General features: G+C 39.9%; 1 pseudogene across 1 annotated transcript; it reads left to right on the top strand.

Moving 5' to 3' along the window:
* Window positions 1–2,009: 2,009 nt before the first annotated feature.
* LOC148081737 (kinesin-1 heavy chain-like) lies at window positions 2,010–19,050 on the top strand (annotated as a pseudogene). Its single transcript, XR_015710882.1, has 24 exons — window positions 2,010–2,167; window positions 4,742–4,829; window positions 4,891–4,964; window positions 5,030–5,134; window positions 5,196–5,244; window positions 5,313–5,368; window positions 7,053–7,140; window positions 8,094–8,218; window positions 8,296–8,400; window positions 9,476–9,621; window positions 10,466–10,614; window positions 11,030–11,229; window positions 12,766–12,834; window positions 12,908–13,114; window positions 13,189–13,332; window positions 13,954–14,142; window positions 15,320–15,437; window positions 15,492–15,704; window positions 15,773–15,874; window positions 15,938–15,998; window positions 17,444–17,515; window positions 17,705–17,806; window positions 17,889–18,102; window positions 18,923–19,050. The product of XR_015710882.1 is annotated as a kinesin-1 heavy chain-like (transcript).
* The last annotated feature ends 1,721 nt before the right edge of the window (window positions 19,051–20,771 follow it).

The following is a 20,771-nucleotide window of genomic DNA, read 5'->3' as shown; positions in this document are numbered from 1 at the left end:
TCATGGAATATCGACTTTTCCTCTTTGCCAAAAATGATTGACCAAGTTAAAGATATTTTGAGTGCGGCTCCAGTTTGTATCGTGAACTATTGTGTTAACTTGTGGTCTAATAAAAATACACACAGGGCTAATTAAAACCACTGAAACACAGAGGTGTAAAGAAAGAAAAAGCTACTAAAACATACCTACCCACCTACAAACATAGCTACCTACCACCCTACCTACTTACGCACCTATTTACCTACAAACTTACCTACTTACCTAAGAAAATGGCTACTTAAAAACATACCTTAGACAAACATAGCTACCTACCACCTTACCTACTTTGGTACCTGTGTACCTACAAACATACCTACCTACCTACAAACAGCTACTTACCACCCTACCTCCTTATGTACTTATGCACATACCTACCTACCGAAAGACATACCTACCTACAAAAAGCTACCTACCACTCTACCTACTTACTGTATTTACCTATCTACGAACGTACCTACCCACCACCCTACCTACTTATGTACCCATGTACCAGCGAACATACCTACCTACAAACATAGCTACCTAAAAACATACCTACCTACAAACAGCTACCTTCCACCCTACCTACCTATGTATCTTTGTACCGAAGAACATACCTACCTATCTACAAACATAGCTACCTACCACCCTACCTACTTACACACCTACAAACTTTCCTACTTACCTAAGAAAATAGCTACCTAAAAACATACCTACCTACCTACAAACAGATACTTACAACCCTACCTACTTACGTACTTGTGTACATACCTACCTACCTAAAGAAATACGTACCAACAAAAAGCTACCTACCACCCTACCTAATTGCTGTATTAACCTACCTATCTACGAACCTACCTACCTAACTACAAACAGCTACCTACCACCCTACCTACCTACGTACCTACTTATCTATGAACGTACCTACATTCCACCCTACCTACTTACCTATGTACCTACGAACATACCTACCTGCAAACATAGCTACCTACCACCCTAACTACTTACGCACCTACGTACCTAGGTTAGGTTAGGTAGAACTTTATTGTTCCCTCAGGAGGTCTCCTAAACTTATCTAAGAAAATAGCTACCTAAAAACATGGCTATTTACTACAAACATAGCAACTTACCACGTTACTTACTTTGGTACCTGTGTTCCTACAAACATACCTACCTACCTACAAAAACTGCTACCTAAAAACATACCCACCAGCCACCCTACTCACCTACCTTCCTTCATGCTCACCTACCTACCTAGGACTACACTCTCATAACTTCTCTCGAGTCCTCAATGCAAGCATCAAGTGGGTGAGCCAACTCCCATGAACCTTTAAATATGCTGGTTACAGAAATAAGTAAAAGATGTAATCTACGATCCTTCTGATGATTCCCATCATCTCAGGGCCCCTGATAAATAAACCGGGGCTCCAGGACTTCCATACCCCTCTTGGCAACCTCACTGCACTCCAAAGGTAACCATGAACCATTGCACGAGCAGATTTGTGACACAAGAGGGCAGCAGAGCAAAGTGAGTACTTTTGCGCTTGAAACACTTTTATGCATCCTGTAAATAAAGCTGTAATTAGGATTAGGATGTACTTAATATCCCTATAGAACTACTTGCAAATAATATTTACTTATACATAAACAAAAATGAATAACTGCTCATAACTTCCTCAACCTCTGACCCTCAGGGGTAGTCCTGGAGAAGACCTTTTCTCACATAACTCCGAGCTCCTACACATGTGACTTTTGACTTCATGTGACATCCAACTAGTCCCTCCTGCTCTCCACACCATTCACCATTTTCTTCTCTTACCATTTTCTGCGATGAGCAGTTGAGTTTACACCAAATAATCTCAGTCCGGTTCAATTTAATCTGAATTATGTTCTGATTTGAAGGTCAGACAGGAATGACTGGTGTTTTTAGGTCCTTTAGGGGTTCTTCCTGAGCTGTGGTAGAGGGTCAGCAGGGACTGGATTCTGTTGGATTAGGATCTTCATCCCCCGCGGAGCGGCACACATGGCGGACCCGGCACAGACCACCATCAAGGTGGTCTGTCGCTTCAGGCCTCTGAACAAGTCGGAGCTGGCCAGGGGAGACAAGTACATCCCAAAATTTCAGGGGGAAGACTGTGTGACTATCGCGGTGAGTCGGAGATGCTGAGAATTAAACATGTTTTAGTTCTGTAGGTGTGTTTATAATACCCTTAAAATAATGTAGCTCACTCACAAAACGTGTATTCATTTTTTAATGACACGATATTTAAAGAGACACTTCCACAAAAATCAAAGCAGTGATTGAAAATATTTTGAAATTAAATTCTAAATATGATCAGAGCAGATTAACACGAAAATATAAAACATGTTTTTTAATACAAAATTATGAATTAAACCCTGATTTGTTTTTTAAAAGGGATTGTATAAGAAGAGAGCATGTGAAGTCACGCTCTCTGAAGAGATATAAATAGCATCACTTCTCAGATGGCTCTTTAGTTTAAATAAAAGTGGAAATATAGTGTGAGAAATATATACAAAATGGTGTCACTTCTTAACTGATGTTAAACAAAGTCCACATTGTGGATTTTAAAGTAATTGCCATGAGTAACGTGTGCGAAAGTCCCATATTTGCAGCTCGTACAATAGCACGCTAATGCAGAAATAAGCTAACAGATGACTCGGCTAAGGCTTGCTAGCAAACAGAAATGGATGCGTCTTAAAATGCTGTTTGCTGTGGTTCATAAAACAAGTCAATGATCCAAGATATGAGTTAAGCTAAGATAAGCTTATTTTTTTCTAACTTTAGTCTTGTATTCGAACGAAAGAATCACTGAATGTCAAGAGTTATAAGCTAGCAAGAATGTCAGCAGTTGTTTTTCTTACAGCCAGTTAACCCTTATTATTTTTTATCACTAACCAGTGAATGTAAACATTAATGATTTATAGCTTAACAGGAAAATATTTATTCGGACTGTTTGCTTGTTTACACTTTCATTTATGTGATCATTTTGGTTTGATTTCCTGCTTACTAAGAAATATTGTCAAACTAGAGTTGAGGTTGAGTCTTTAAAAGCGTTCGAAATGGAACGATTCGAACCAAGAAATGAATTAAAGTAATTACTGAGAAGAAGCCAGAAGAAGACAGTCATTGATGATCCGCCCCGGGCTGTTGAGCTTCTTTAAGAGACATGAAAGATCACATGTTTTTCAGACACTTTGTCCCAAAACTGATCAGCTGCTGCTAGAATGTGTGTCGATGGACGACACATCTCACTTCACACTCCTGAGGCATGAACCCTCTTCACTATAGTTCCTATGATCGCCATGGGAGATAAATGATAAGAAATAATTTTCTCGGTGTTTCCAGCAGAAGACCAGTTTACTGTTCAGTCACATCGAATTATCAGTAGCATGAATAATCTTATCATAATAATGTTACTGGAATCTCTTTTCTATACTTTTCTGGTTGTTTTCTCGATGTTCACGATATTTTAAGAAAACATCTGTCGTCGACATTGAATGGCCGGGGTCGCGAACATTTTCTGTGTAGTAATGATAGTCTGTGGCCCTCTAGTTAATGTCCAAGTTAGTAAGTAAGTAAGTAATAGTTATTCGTAAAGCGCCTTTCTAGACCAGGGTCACAAAGCGCTTAAACAGTCAAAACAATACCCAGTTAAAACACAGGAGTCCCAGGAAATCAGGGGAAAGCTAGAATAAGAATGTCTTAAGATGTTTCTTGAAGGAATCCGTAGATCATCAAACACAGAGATCGTTCCAAAGCTTAGGAGCAACAGCCTGGAAGGATTTCTCTCCCCTGGTCCTGAACCGTGTTCAGGAACCATCAGTAGATTCTGATCCACAGACCTCAGAGCCCGAGCTGGGGTGTAAGTCTGGATCAGATCACTGATGGAAGGTCTGACCATGAATAGATCTGAAAGTAAGAAGCAGAATTTTAAAATGATCCTGAAAGAAACTGGCAGCCAGTGAAGAGTTTCAAGGATCGGGGGAAATGTGAGTTCTTCTACTAGAGCAGGTCAGAATTCTCAGAAGAGTTTTGTATTAACTGCAGGCTTCTTGTTTAGACACGGAAATAAACTGTTATAATAGTCTAAACGAGGAGACACAAGTTTGAATGTGGTCCGAGCACAACCACTTTGAACAATATCAGATGGTTAAGGAATAACAAACATCACGTATCATAGCTTTATAGCTTAGATCACGTTAGTTGTATGGAACTGATAAAAGTACAACATAATCCAATAACATCCCAGAACACATTTGATCAATGACGCATGGTCAAAAGAATATGACGAAGAATACAATTTAAACTTGCTTCTGGTCCAGGGAGTGAAGAATTTGTTACTGAACAAATAATATATGTAATTTCTGTTCTTTTGATTATTATGGTCTGAAGGGTCTTTGTCTTGAAAATAGTTTGGTTTTTTTATAATGTAACTTGCTCTGTGACTGTAAAGATTACTCTAAAAATAAACCTGTAAACTATTGCAAAGAAGTAAAACAAAAGGTCTTTATGATTTACTGAATGTGGTCCGTGACAATTAAACTGAACCTAACTGAACTTAAACTGAAACATATTAATGTTAATCACATTTACAGTGATAGGAATCTTTACTATGTGTGTGTGCCGAGTGCCCGTACGCCAGCGTCATCCTCGCGGTAATTCTTTGTAAAAGACCGACCCTGATGAATCCTGGTCCCACAGGGTAAACCGTACCACTTTGACAGAGTCTTCGGCTCCACCACGACTCAGGTTCAGTTCTACAACGCTGTGGCGCAGCAGATCGTCAAGGGTGAGCATCTCTTCTCGGATAAAAAAAAACACATCTTCACGCTTCAAACGCTGTGCTGCAGATGTTCTGGAGGGTTACAACGGTACCATCTTCGCCTACGGGCAGACGTCCTCAGGGAAGACGCACACCATGGAGGTGGGTGGTTTGTGTTGTTTCAAGAAGTGGCTTCAGGTTGATTTTGTGTTGTTGTGGTCTCAAAGGGGAAACTCCATGACCCCGACATGATGGGAATCATCCCCAGGATTGTGGACGACATCTTCAACTACATTTATTCCATGGATGAAAACCTGGAGTTTCACATTAAAGTGAGCGTCCACACAACTGCGTCTCGTCTCCATGACGATTGACGGTCCTCGTGTCTTTCAGGTCTCGTACTTCGAAATCTACTTGGACAAAATCAAGGACCTGTTGGACGGTGAGAGTTGCTTTTACTCGCGTTTCTGCTCGTACCTTCTCACTTGATGATGGTCTTGTGTTCCCCAGTGACCAAGACCAACCTGTCGGTGCACGAGGACAAGAACAGGGTTCCTTATGTCAAGGTGAGTCCAACACCAAGTGTGTAGCGATGTGTGTCGGCTCGTTCCCCTTCAGGTAGTCAAGAAAGAGATACAAGAAGTTTGTCTGCATTTATTTGATTTTTTTTGTTTTTGTTGGCGGTAGAACATCATTTAAAAACATTTGATTATTGCCTCGTAGCAATGAGTTTGATGGTTTGATTGCATCTTAAAGCAACTTTTGAAACTCCTGAGACCCCTAAACTGAAGGGTGGTCTTTTTAAACTGGTGCAATGGCCTGGGAATTAATGTGTCGTAACTTATTTGGGTTACATTAGTTGATTTATGTTGATTTATGACCCAGATGTTGTGACACAGATAAAGACCGGAAGTCGCAGATGAATTAGATACATGTGAATGAATGAGTGAAGGCCAAGTTAAGTACCACTGAGTGTCTGTACCCTTTATTTGTTCTCGCCTTTTTTTTTTATATAAAGCAACTTTATTTTCCACCATTGACGTCCTGCCATGTTATTCTTTGACTGTAGTTGATCTACAGAATGACCGAGTGCAATATTGAACTAGTATCGGAGCAATTTTCTATCAGTAAAAGCAGTATTCCATTATGTTGTGTATTTATTTTTTTTTAGATTAGTTCTTCATGGTTAACGCCAGGGGTCTCAAACTACGAACGAGTGCAACGAACAAAAACTCAATATCAAGGAAAGGGCAACATGTGGTATTGAAAGTGAGGCAGAGGTGCAGAAAACAAAATGTTGATTAATCGCGAGTCAAATAACTTTTACAGCACATTTACAATCAGCACACATTGCCATCAGACTGTTAACTGAAATATGACTTCGAGCTTTGTAATATTTCAATATATTTATACTATATTGCACTATTTTTAACTTATTAATATTTATATTTATACTTTTTTATATACGTTCACTCTATGCTGTGTTTTTTAACGGTTGCCATGCAATGACATTTCGTTGCCAGTCTCACTTCAGTGATTTTCTGTGCAATGACAATAAAAGAGAGACTAAAGTCTAAAGTCAAAATACTGGGGGGGGGGATTTTTCGGTCTAACGTTTTCCTTCGATGATTTTCCTATCCATCAGTTTCCCTGAATCAGCATAATTACATCGCTCATTCCCCGCTGAAGCATCGACTAAAGGACCGTGGTTTGATCGCCCAATCACAGTCCAGCCTGTCCAAACTCCGCCTCTTGTCCAGAATCTGGCTCATACCAAGATGGCCGATAAAAAATGCCTTTGATAAAATGATTTCAATCAAATCATTTTCTGTGGCAGAAAAAACAAGGTTGAAGAAAAGATATTTGATAGTAATTTGATACTTTATCGTTAAGAGAGTCTGGTTTGTAAGTAAGTAAGTAATATTTATTTGTGTAACATTTGTTCGGCCTACTCCCCCCCGGGACCCCTTCGGGTTTCTCTTCTTCACAGACTCTTTGAACCAAACTTTTGTCAGTCGTACCAGGAAATGTAAGGGAGTACAGTACGTAAGAACCGTAAGACGGTTTCAAACCAAAGCAGGTCAAACGGTGTATTCTGGGCCTCCGTGAAAGCGTCAGCCTGATAGAATATGCTACGCTCCGGCGCCGCTGATAAAGCTCCTATTAAAGGAAAGAATGAATGAATCTCTGTGAGCCTCCGAGACGTTCGAAACACAGGGTCTCCTTGTGATGCGTCCTTGTGTCCCCCAGGGTGCTACCGAGCGTTTCGTGTGCTGCCCGGATGAGGTCATGGACGCCATAGACGAGGGCAAAAACAGCCGAAGCGTGGCTGTCACAAGTGAGTTCATGTGCTGAGTGGGGGGGGCGGCCTCTCATGGGTTCGACATCACAGAGTCTCCTGACTGCGGCGAGACTGCGGCGGCAGAAGAGCTTTCACACAGCAGCGACAGAAGCCATCATGAAACACAGATTTAATGTTTATTTTCTTTTGTACTTTCATGTCTCTTGAAATGTAATGTAATCACACACTAAAATATGCAGTGTTAAACGAGAAAGAAGAACTAAATACATTCATCTAATATATATATATATATATATATATATATATATATATATATATATATGTATATATATATTTTAAAGTAAAATTACTCATACACAAAGAGAAAGGAGTTGACATCATCATATCAATGACAGCCACTGAACACTGTTACCCTACAAGTCCTGACCTCACCGCTAGATGGCGCCAGACATAGGCTTCGTTTATGCGGCCGTGGTCAATCATCAAATCAATGTTTTTAATGGTAGAAAAACATAGAAAAAATATTGGCTCAAGGCATAATTTTAATAAATGCGTTCAATACACCAGGGGAATAAAAAGAACCAATTCATAAATCTAAAAACTACATAAGAAAATTAAGAAGTAAGTTAAAATCTCTTTTTTCACAGCTATGTAAGTAAAGTAGGAGTAAAGTTGGAGTAACAAACCGTGTAAAATACTTAACATTAAAAAAAATAGTTATTAAACTTTGAAGTTTTCATTTTATCCATCATTATTCTTTTTACAGGTGGTGATATAATATTAAACTTTAGTCCTATCAACCTGTGTTTGGAGATTCACTTCATATAGTTTCTTTCTTGCTGTTCCTTAAATGAAATACATTTTATCCTCTATCTTCTTTAATTAAATATATATAAGGAATGAGGTCATATTAGTTATCTTTTAGAAATTTAAAGATGAGTAGTTTGTCTTGATTTAAATGTGAGTGAACTTGTGTCTCTGGACCTCAGACATGAACGAACACAGCTCCAGAAGCCACAGCATCTTCCAGATCAACATCAAGCAGGAGAACAATAAGACGGAGCAGAAGCTCACGGGAAAGCTGTACCTGGTCGACCTTGCCGGCAGTGAGAAGGTCAGACTCTCTCGCTCTGTCGGGTCCATCGGCTCGGCAACATCGTCGTCCGACTCTCCGGGTGACTCTGTCCACAGGTGGGGAAGACCGGAGCTGAGGGGACGGTGCTGGACGAGGCCAAGATGATCAACAAGTCGCTGTCGTCTCTGGGGAACGTGATCTCGGCCCTGGCTGAGGGATCCGTGAGTGACTCGGTTGTTGTCACTGCTGAAGGGCAACAACCATCTCATACGTCTTCGATAATGTTGTTTTTTTCAAACAACAATCAAACAGGAAATAGAATTAAAATAGTTTTTTTTCTCTTTTAAGTAAATTTTCTAGTCAGTAACCATTTAAGCAATATTCTAAAACTCTTTCTACCAAAGGTTCTTCTTTAATAAAAATAATTTAAACAACAATTAACAAATAAATGTCTTAGTAAAGTAAGAAAGTTCTTCCGTTTATGTAGTTTTTCCAGTAAATTCATTTGTTGATTTTGTTCAGTAACCATTTTAACAAGATAATGAAACTCATTCTACTTCTGAGCCGCTCTAGTAGAAGAACTCACATTTCTCTGATCCTTAAATCTCTTCACTGGCTGCCAGTTTCTTTCAGGATCAAATTTAAAATTCTGGTTCTTACTTTCAGATCTATTCATGGTCTGACCTTCCATCAGTGATCTGATCCAGCCTTACACCCCAGCTCGGGCTCTGAGGTCTGTGGATCAGAATCTACTGATGGTTCCTGAACACGGTTCAGGACCAGAGGAGAGAAATCCTTCCAGGCTGTTGCTCCTAAGCTTTGGAACTTATCGTTTTTTCCTTGATTCTCTGAGACTCCTGTGTTGTTCTCGGTCTTGACCTTTTAAGCATCTATTTTATCAATTATTGTTTTGATTGTTTAAGCGCTTTGTGACCCTGGTCTAGAAAAGCGCTCTTTAAATATTACTTATTTACTTACTTACTATTTGTAAAAAAAAAAAAAAAGTAAATAAATTCTCCCTTTTAAGTTCTTTTCTAACCAGTAGGAAATAATTAATTCCAGCAAAGGCACAATTTCTATTTATTTAAAACAAAATGATTAACGGTTTAACTAGTTTTGATCTTGATGAAGCATCAACTAAACAGGAAATCAAATCTATGTCAACAAATGTATTTGCACTAATGTGTGTCACACGCCTGACACATGTCCATAACGTGGCCAAGATTAATTGCAACACACATGTAGATTCAACTCGTATCATCATTTGCTCTCATCGAACTGAACCTCCTGTGTCAGACCTACGTGCCGTACAGAGACAGCAAGATGACCAGGATCCTGCAGGACTCGCTGGGCGGAAACTGCCGGACCACCATGGTCATCTGCTGTTCGCCTTCGGCCTTCAACGACGCTGAGACCAGGACCACTCTGCTGTTCGGTCAGAGGTACGGAGACATGCTTTTTGAACATCCAAACGTGTGGTAAATCAGAGGCCAACATGGAAAGTAGTAGGTATTTTTAAAAAACATTTTTTATTAAAAAGTAATTTCAGAAGTGGAAGAAAATGTAACTTCAATTTCCCTTTGAATTATCCTACATTTATTTTAGCATTCTGCAACTGTAGTTCAACTTTGAACCACACATATATCACACATGTGTTGATATATTCAAACAATGTTTTTCTCCTTCAATCACACACAGATTTGAAATACATACAGTATTTTACATTTTGAATCGTTGCCCGAAACTATGACGGTAGTATTGTTTCTTTATTATTAAAATTAAAAGAATGTTGGAAATAAAAAGTAGCAGTAGTAAAAAGGAACAACTTTCAGTCCAAAAATAAAGTTGCTTGAAAAAAACAAACTTTCCTAAATAATACAAAAATATTTTCACTCAATAAAAAGTTGCCTCTAACGAAATTAAATATTTTCAAACTCAACTTTTTTTTGGCTTGACATTTTTTTTGCTTTTTTTAATTGAAGCAGCTTTATATGTGATTGAATATTAAAGAAACAAAACTACCTTCAAAAAAAACAAAACACTTTAAACACTTTAATGTAAATGGGGCATGACAATGATGTGCATTAGATGTGATCTGGATTTTATGCTCGCATTATTTAAGCCATTTATATGTATTGAAAGTCATCAAATTGTCTTTAAAATGACTGGAATTATCTGATAAGTGGTCGAGAAAGTAAATCACAGGTTTGTAAATGACTGACGATGTGAGTAGACGCGACAAAATATCTTGAATTATTTGACAGTGTCTCACGTGTGACCTTCCAGAGCGAAGACCGTGAAGAACACGGTGTGTCTCAACATGGAGCTGACGGCAGAGCAGTGGAAGAGCAAGTTCGACAAGGAGAAGGAGAAGAACAAGACGCTGAGGGGCACCGTCACCATTTTGGAGACGGAGCTGAATCGGTGGCGCATTGGTGAGGAGATCAGTCTCGTCCAAACATGCTCCGTCATGTGGTGTTTCAGACACATGGCCGTGTTATAAAATGGGAGCTCGGATCAGATAAAGGTTATGAGAATCTTGATCAGTTGTTTCTGCCTCATCACAGAAGCTATGTTCACACATCTGTAGGAGAAAGAAGTCTTTGTCTCGGACCTCAGTATGTTCACGTCAGTTTACAGTCGTTTTTTTAGAAGTTAGAAAAAGTGTTCACGTGGAAAAAAAACACCTAAAAAATGGCTTCGGTTTTACTTTTATCAGAAGTTTTATCCGTCGACATAAACATTTATCTGAGCTACCGCCCGGAGGGCCGCCTAAAATCACCCTGGGGGGGCCAAATCTAGCCCCCATGGGACAGGTCTACACCATACACTCCTGTGTCGTGTCCGCAGGTGAGAGCGTACCTGTCGAGGAGCAGGTGGACAAAGAGAAGGCCAAAGCTGCCGTCCAGGCCCTGGAGGCCCAGCCGGCCAATGAGAAGGCTTCAGCGGCCCCCGCCGCCGGAGCTCTTCCCGGGGTCCAACTCAGCAGCGGCGAGAAGAGCCAGCTGGAGGCGGAGGTCACCAAACTCTACAAGGAGCTGGACGACAAGGTCACGCACACTTACCTTTACCTGCTACAGATAAAACAAGATAGTAGAGATTATGTAGAGCTATTAAAATGAATAAGATTTTCTTATTTTCACTAGAAAGTGTTGCACCGCTGTATATTAAAAAGCTCCTTCTGGATGGTGACAAGAAAAGCTTCACAGGACAAACTTTTGGTGCTGAATAAAGTTAGCAAGAGAGTTTGAGGTTAACTCTTTTGCAGAAAATAATATTATCTGTTAGTGTTTTTTGACTCGGAAGGGCTGAAATATTTGCTTGTCGCAGTCTTTTAGAAAGTAATTGATGATTCAAAAACTTGAGCTCAACCCACTGCTGTGGTGGAGAAATCAAGCCCCCCAGGGGTGTTCACTGGGAGGTCTTGCTTCATGATAACCCCAGCCCCTCTCCTCCCACACCCCCCTTAAAAAAAGATGTGAAACATGTGAGGTTAAATAGTTGTAGTAAGGATATATATTTGAAATATACTGTACATTATTCCATGACTTCCTCAGAAGAACAAATCACTTTATCTAGTTATACGGTCAGAACTAGGGTCCGTTCCGGGGGATCCAACACGCGGTCACATTCGGGTCTTATACTTTGCTTTATGGAGACAAATGGTCAATGCAGAGTGTAACGGGTCGTTAATTCGCAGCTTCAAGTCAAACAAAACACAAGCTTTTACGATCGATCGAACGCGCTCTTTGCCGGCAGCTCTTCAGGTCGATAGCTCCGGTAAAGATGGTCTCGAACTGTAGAAACATCGCTATATTTAAGGCAAATTTCCGGGCCGAGAGGTCCTCCACCTATCGCCCTATTGGTTCCTTCAAACTCCCTGTGTCACGATCTCATGTGGAGAGTTCTTCCTACTTTGTTTCCTTTTCTAATCATTCAAATGTTCTTGGGTGGGAGTTCCTGTCTCCTAGCCCCCCCTCACAGATGTGTCCCTGCTTTGTTCTTTTGATCCACGACCAAAGGTGTGAAAAGGGCAGAAAAAAAAGACTTTTAAATAACCGTTGTCATGACTCTACGTCTGTTCCAAGCTTGCCTTGAGACAGTGTAAATCAGTCTGAGTCAAATGTTGATTGTGAATGTGTATTCAAACGTTTAAGCTCTTAGATGAAGCGAGTAATTTATACTTTATATTTTGATTATCTTTTAGCATTAATTTAAGTATGGCGTATACGTATAGTGTATAATCATTTTTAATCCAACACTTGTAAATAACTTGAAATATGTGATTTATTCTCCTGAAGATCTCATGAAAAGTTGATAAAAAATATATAATTTTTCAAATGCAAAACGTTACTAAAACTGCTACTCATTGCTGAACCTGAGTTAAGATATTTTTTATTATGGTCCTCGCTCTGTAAATGTAGGTTTTATTCTACCACTGATATTTGTGTAGCTCTAACCAGAACTTCTGCTCAAACTATTACCGTAAATATTGTTCTACTGGGACAGCTTTGTTCGACATATTTGGGTGTAAATGGTTTGTGTTAATGTTTGTATAAGTTGGTGTTTGTTCCTGTCAAAACCAGGATGAGGAGATAAACCAACAATCCCAGTTGGCGGAGACGCTGAACCAGCAGATGTTGGACCAGGAGGAGGTGAGGAACTCCACACACTTCTTCTTCTCCACGGTCTTCTCCTGCAGCCGCTGAGTCGTCTCTTCACCTGCAGCTCCTGGCGTCGTCCCGGCGAGACCACGGCATCCTGCAGACCGAGCTGAACCGTCTGCTCTCTGAGAACGAGGCATCGAAGGAGGAGGTGAAGGAAGTTCTCCAAGCTCTGGAGGAGCTGGCCATGAACTACGACCAGAAGAGCCAAGAGGTGGAGGACAAGGCCCTGGAGTTTGAGGCTCTCAGCGAGGAGCTGAACCAGAAATCTGTAAGGCAGCTGAGGAAACCTCAACGGTGACCGTGGATGGATCTGCTCTGAGGTCTTCACTCTCTTTTCGTCAGACCTCCCTCGCCTCCATCGACACCGAGCTGCAGAAGCTCAAGGAGATGACCAACCACCAGAAGAAGAGGGTCACGGAGATGATGTCATCACTGCTCAAAGACCTGGCCGAGATCGGCATCGCTGTGGGGAGCAACGACGTGAAGGTGGATTTTTTTTACGTGTCAATAAGACAAAAACTGAGCGAGTTTGTAGCTAAATTAAAATCATGCAGGACTTAATTTTTGAGGAATTATGTAAAACATTTTTTTCATAAAGACATTTAATCCTTGTATACAAATGTGTCCTGCAAAACAAAGTAGAATTATGTGGTATGTTTTCCCTCAGACTTGATTGTACTAGCTAGCTAAGCTAACAAGTAAAATAACAATCGTTTGTAGAGAAACGACGAAAGGATCCTGTTATTACGAAGACACTGTTTTTTACAATGTTGAAACTGTTGGGTGGTGGATGGGCATCAATCAGGATGGATATATAAGAAGTTATACTTCATTGAAAAAAGAAGATACCAGGTAGTATCAATTGCATGATTCTAATAACTGATAACGGGTCGATGAGGCTTCATGATACGTTGTCTTCATTTTGAAAGACCACTAGATGGCACTCTTTGAGTTTAAAAAATATTTCAGCTTTTATTTAATTAGTAAATCAGAACCAAAGATTAAAAAGCAGAGAGTGCCCTCTAGTGGCCTTTTAAAATGAAGACACTGTATCATGATACAGCTGCTTAATGAGGCCTAAAATAAAATAATATGTTGTCTCCACAGCAACAGGAGAGCTCCGGCCTGGTGGACGAGGAGTTCACGATGGCTCGGCTCTACATCAGCAAGATGAAGTCGGAGGTGAAGACCATGGTGAAGCGCAGCAAACTCCTGGAGAGCTCGCAGGCCGAGAGCTCGCAGAAGTTCGACGAAATGGAGCGAGATCTGAGCGCCTTCCAGCTGCGTGTTTCCCAGGTAACCGTCCGTCAACCATCGTACGTCCACGACACGCTGCCACCGACCGAGGAAGAAAATAACCCTTTGAATCAACACTTCAGGCTAATGTGTTTTATATAAACGAAGAGATAAATAACAAAGCAATCTTATCATCATATGTCAACAGCGGCATGTGGGCCATGTGTGGCCCTTTCATTGTATTCTTATGGCCCTCATGAAGACAATTATTAAAAAATGTCAGCTAACAATTTCTTATTTGGTTTTTAACTTGTATTATTCATCACAAGCTCAACTCTTGGCTTTTTACCCATTTTTTCCCCCATTTTTCCTTCCTGAGAGAATGTATTGTCCCTGAAAATGATTTTATATAAAGTGTATATATTAAAGAATTATATAATATTGAATACAATTTAAAAAATCTATAGTTTTAGCATGTACTTTTCCCCCATCATACTACTGTGTCACTGACACACCTGGCGACTTAAAAGAAAATATACGGTTATGGTTATTCTTCAGTGTCACCAGCAGGGGGCCCCAGACGTTTCTTTCGACTCTTCTCCGAGCCTCAAAACTCAATTCACCCTCAATACTTTTCTTCTGGTCGCTCCTAGTGAGAGGTTCATGTATCATGATACAGTATCTACATTTTGAATTGCCACTAGACTGATCCAGACTTACACCCCAGCTCGGGCTCTGAGGTCTGTGGTTCAGAATCTACCGATGGTTCCTCGCACACGGTTTAGGACCAGAGGAGAGAAATCCTTCCAGACTGTTGCTCCTAAGCTTTGGAACGATCTTCCTGTGTTTGATGATCTACTGACTCCTTCAAGAAACATCTTAAGATGTTTTTATTTGTTCAGGCTTTTCCTTGATTTTCTGGAACTCCTGTTGTGTTATCAGTTTTATCTTGACCTTTAAAGTATATATTTTATTGAATATTGTTTTGATTGTTTAAGCGCTTTGTGACCCTGGTCTGGAAAAGCGCTCTATAAATAAAAATTACTTACTTACTTACTTACTAAGTTTTAAAATGATTCCAGGTTTTATTGAATGAGTAGTTTAGAGCGTACCATCTAGTCGTCTCGAAATATAGACACTGTGTCGTCAACTGTTTCATGAAGCCTCATGAGTCTCTAGTCACTACTGTTTGGTTATCAATAGTTATTGACTGTTTCTTTCTCTCTGTGTTCTGCAGCAAGACGCTAAAATCAAGTCTCTGACAGAATGCCTTCAGAACGCGGAGCAGAAGAAGCGTCAGCTGGAAGAGAAGGTCGACGCTCTCCACGAGGAGATCGGGAGAGTCAGAGCTGAAGGTGAGTCTTTCTCCTAGAATCATGTCCAGACTGAGCCTTCGTTGTAACTCCCAGACAAAGTCGGTGAGACGGAGAAAGAGGACGAGATCCAGTCGGTTAAAGAAGTGAAGGTGTGTAGATGAGGTGATGTGTGTGCGGTGTTCAGCATGAGTGTGTGTCGCTGCAGGACACGCAGGTCCTCTCCCACAGAGAAGCCCACCTCAAGCAGATCAGCAGCCTGAGGGACGAGCTGGACACCAAAGAGAAACTCATCATTGAGATCCAGGAGTAAGCGCGAAGTTCTCGCACCATCTGGGCGGGACCGCAGCACGGCTCACTATCTGACCTCTGTCCAGCCTGAACCAGAAGATCATGCTGGAGCAGGACCTGCTGAAGGTGGAGCACGAGAAGCTGAAGGCCGCCGACCAGGACAAGAGCCGGCAGCTGCAGGAGCTCACGTAAAGATGTTCACCGACACTGACCACCGATGCTTTTGTTGACTCCGTTCTCATGCAACGCAGGGCCATGCAGGACCGGAGTGAACAAGCCCGGCAAGACATAAAGGGACTGGAGGAGACTGTGGTCAGTGACTTCGTCCTAGACTAGACCCCTGGTTCTCGACTCAGTTACAAACATGAGTTTTGATCTGTGCACAAAATAAACCGTGCTAGTTAAAACATTAAAGGGTGGTATAATAAAGGCCACTCAAGGCATTATAAATCGAGCCAAGAAGCATCGATTCATCATCGGTCAAGATTAATAATTTATCAATAAAGTCTATCTAATCTAAGATCTGAAGTGATGTTATGTTAAAAGTTAAAACAAACAAAAACACTTATGTGTACTTTAATATTGTTTGTCTTTTTTAAAGTGAAATTCAAGTCGAACCTGAACATGTGATTCATTGTTTCTTGGCTCCATTTACAAAACCTGTGATCCTTAAAACTAAAAAAAATCGATTTTTTTTTTTGTCAGTTTCCTTGCAGAGCCCTCTAGTGGACATATGGGGGAAATAGAAATCCAGAGCCGACAGGATGAAGAGCTTGATTGATTTTTACTTTGAGTTTGGCTTTAAATACAGACACTGTGATATATTAGGAACTTTTAAGAAGAACTTTGTTGCAGGAACAACTGTGTTATTATGATGCTCACGATCACTCTTAACTCTAGTTGTTCTAGATGTTCTAGAACTCTAGATGTTATTCTCTTAAACACTTGGACTTAGTCGTGGTTTTCTTGAAACGACAAAACAGACTCACTCTATTACAAACACATTGCTTTGTGACCCTGGTCTAGAAAAGCGCTATACAAATAAAAATGACTTACTTACTTACTTACATTCTAAACATTTTAATTTAAAAAACTAAATTTGAACTGTTTTGAATCATACGATAAACATATATAAAAATGAAATCATGAACTAAGCTAAACCTTTTTTTATATATAATTCTTTATGTATTTTCATTTAATATATGTTTTATTGAAACTAATCCTTTTGAAATACAATAAATAATCTTACAAGAAAGACAAAATAGATGATCGTGATACGAAAGGCACCAAATGTCAATCAATAAATGATAAAAAACTATAAACATTTCTCTTCAATCATGCATGTGATGGTGAAACTAAATCTTTAAAGATCTCTACACGTTGTTAAAATCTCTAGATTGCTTAAATATATCTGCAAATATTTGCGCTAAATTACTTCTCACTTCTCAAGCGGCAAACTAACTTAATTAAATGGTTGAAATGAATTTTAAATACATAAACAAAGATACATGTGTGATCAGGAAATGATTTATTCCATCAGATGCTTCCAGGTTTGCGTGAGCAGTCGTGGTCGTGGTTAGGAAACGAGTGTTGGACACGATTACAAAAGTCACAAGTGAACTCTCGATGTTATCTCAGGATCTCATGATCCTGGGAAGTCTGGATCTTGAGATTAGTTTTCTTCTAAATGTCCCCTGAGGGGTCGGTATAAAGTATAAACATGTTTCTGATCTTTCTTTTTTTTTGTGCTCCTGTAGTCTCGAGAGCTGCAGACGCTTCACAACCTCAGGAGGCTGTTTGTCCAGGACTTGGCCACACGAGTCAGGAAGGTAAGACATCATCTCTGGATCTGACTCTTTTTTTGATTGACGGCTCCAGTGAGAAACCACGGCGACGATAAGACCGTCTGGTCTGGTTCAGGCAGCAGCTGTCAATCACAATATCTGGCTGCAAAATCCTGGACAAGAGATGTTTGTGTTCCTCTAGTGATGTTTAACAAGTGATGTTTCCACGAGCAGAACGCCAACGCAGACTCCGACTCTGAGGTCAGCGCGGCCAACAAGCAGAAGATCTGCTTCCTGGAGAGCAACCTGGAGCAGCTGACCAAAGTCCACAAGCAGGTGCGCCCCCAGACCGTCCACCGCCCTGGAGGTTGCTGGTTCAAACACCCTTTTTTTTCTTCTCTCCGTGTCGTCGCTGCAGCTGCTGAGGGACAACGCCGACCTCAGGTCCGAGATCCCCAAGATGGAGAAGCGCCTCCGGGCCACGGCCGAGAGGGTCAAGGCTCTGGAGTCGGCCCTCAAGGAGGCCAAGGAGATCGCGGCCCGGGAGAGCAAGCGCTACCAGCAGGAGATGGAGAGGATCAAGGACGCCGCCAGACCCAAGAACATGGGCAGAAGGATGTCGGCTCAGATAGGTGACCACGAGAAGAAGAGGCTTCATGATGGTGATGAGGTTTCATGAAACAGCTGATGAGGCTTCATGATACAGTGTCTTTCATGGTACTTTTTCTGATTGAATAGTTCAGAGCTCAAGATTGCAGAGCAGAGAGTGCCATCTAGTGGAGACTGTTTCATGAAACCTCATCGACTGTTTCATGTCCTTAATAATGTCTTGTGTCACTATTATACAAACATTATTATCTTGAATTTAAAACATTTATTTCTGAATTATTGCAATTAGTTTATCCAACTCTATGTGTGTAGAATACTTTTGAAAATACTTTATTTTTTAATAAATTATAAAAATAAAAAAACGAAACCTTTACAAATAATTTAATTTAATTATTAATAAAAAAAATACCTTTCAATAAAGTAATTATTCAATTATTCCAAAAATGCATTTAATTCTTACATTAAACAAGATTTAAATTAAAAAAAATCTTAAATCATAATCAGTTAGTATATTTGTTTTCATGTTATATAAGTTTCATTCAAATATCCTCCTTTGACATCGAAGAACAAGTTAGTTTTTTATGAGCAAGATATACTTATTTATAAAAACAAGATACAGGTAACTTTAACTGGTTATATTTAGAGTAGACTTGAAGGAACATTTAATGTCAGTTCAATCATTTCGTCCGGCACCCTGAGGGCCACATAAATATGATGGAAGGGTCGCACCTGGTCCAGGTGTGATCGAGGGTCGTCCTGTTTGTGTGAGGAAACTGTGAGTCGCACACAGTGACTTGTGAGTCAGTGACTCTTAAATACAATAACTCAGCGTTTGATCCGCAGCCAAACCCATCCGACCAGGCCAGCTGCCCGGAGCTTCCCCCATGAACTCCCGGTCCAACATCATCCAGAACAACCAGTCCGGGGGCATCAAAGGAGGCAACAACAGGCAAGAGAACAACAGCCTTTGACACACTCGCCGGATTCTACCCCGTCAGCTGCTTTGTTTACATGTTTCCTCGTTCTTTTCAGTAACTACTGAGTCCAGAGACGTGTCAGTCGCCTGCGGCTGCAGCTGCTGTGTGTAAATGTTTGTATATATAGTCACGCTTTCTTTCCACGGCTCCTCCATATTTCATTATGTACTGTTGCAATTACATTTTATGACAATCCCAGCAAACCACACATGTTTTGTAGATGTTTCACCCAAAAAGATGAACTATATTTAAAAACATTTCCTGCTTCGATCACCTGCATATTTACTGCATGAGCCCTTTGAATATTACCATGAATGTATAAAAGGTCTTTACATTTTGTTCCAAAATAATTGAATATATATTTATTGCACTCTATGATTTTAAATCCTCACTCTTTTGACTTTAACAAATATCAAATGTACTTATTATAATATATAAATGAAGAGATGTGCGTCCTCAGCTTTTTTTTCAGTTGTGAAGAAATAAATCAATATGGAAGCTGGATGTGGAGTTTCATTTAAAAGGTGATATTTTTGTGGAAGAATAACATAAAATACTGTTTGAATACGAGACTTACATTCATAGTTTGTACCGTATAGTAATTAAATTGACTTATTTATGCTATTATAATGTGTCAAAAACAAATCACCGTACTTTGTATATGGTCCATTAAAGCTTAAAAAACACCAAATTAAATTCAATATTTATAGTTTTAAATAATGGCAGGACATTTTACTACAACTGCAAATGGCTCTTCTTCAGGTGCTGGAATAAGAATATCTTCCTTCTCCTCCGATCCAAAATTTCTACAGTAGTTTACATTTATTTGATCTGAATCTTTGAGGGAGAAAAAATGTAATACCAGATATCTTTAAACCAGAAACACAATCAACCTTGTGATGTATAGTTGATATGTATAAATTATTATTTCGAGAGGGAATGTTGTAGATGTTGTTGCCAGTTATTGACTCATCCTGGATTATATTTTACTATTTAACCCCCTTATTTATGAACAATAACCTGGTATATCATTCAAAAACCCATGTGTGGGTTAGTTCATATTCACGAATAATTTCGGATCCATTCTCTGTTTCAAACAAACCAGAGCTGCTATGAAAAATGTTATTATCAGGCAAGTGACACTTTCCAGCAGCAGGGGGCGCTTCGCTACAACACTATACAATCTACTGGAATTCATTTGTTTTTATGAATAAACGAGTGGAGCTTTAAAAATATTCTAAAACTCGCCTAATAAAAATGTATTTATAAGCATCTATTTAATCATGAAAAAGTGTGTCTTGCTATAAAAGTAAATGTATGTTAGAAATGGTTCGACAATAGTGTTTCAATGACATTAAGTTCTTATGTCTGTATATGAAGACACATTAAATTAAACTAAAATCCTGAATATTTAAGTGTTGCAGCGCTTTTTCTACTTCAAACTATTTTACGATTAAAATGTTCGATCATAAAACAAAATTCCAGTTGAGATTAATAAAATAAAAGTTGAATAAACTCAATATCAGCAACAACTTATTAGTAAAAACTCTATGTATCGGTGATCAATTGCATGCACCGGATGTTTATACTGGAGAGATTCCGACGTCCTCTGAGTTCCGAGGTAAACAAAGGGGGTCTCCAGGCCTGGACCCCCGACTATCGGCGGTGACAGACGGGCGGGGTGGGAGCGACAGACCACCGTCTGCTGGATGAAA

This window comes from Callionymus lyra, chromosome 4 (genome assembly GCF_982586985.1).
Source record: "Callionymus lyra chromosome 4, fCalLyr1.hap1.1, whole genome shotgun sequence".
NCBI classification, from domain to species: domain Eukaryota; kingdom Metazoa; phylum Chordata; class Actinopteri; order Syngnathiformes; family Callionymidae; genus Callionymus; species Callionymus lyra.
This window is presented reverse-complemented; position numbering and strand designations above follow the sequence as displayed.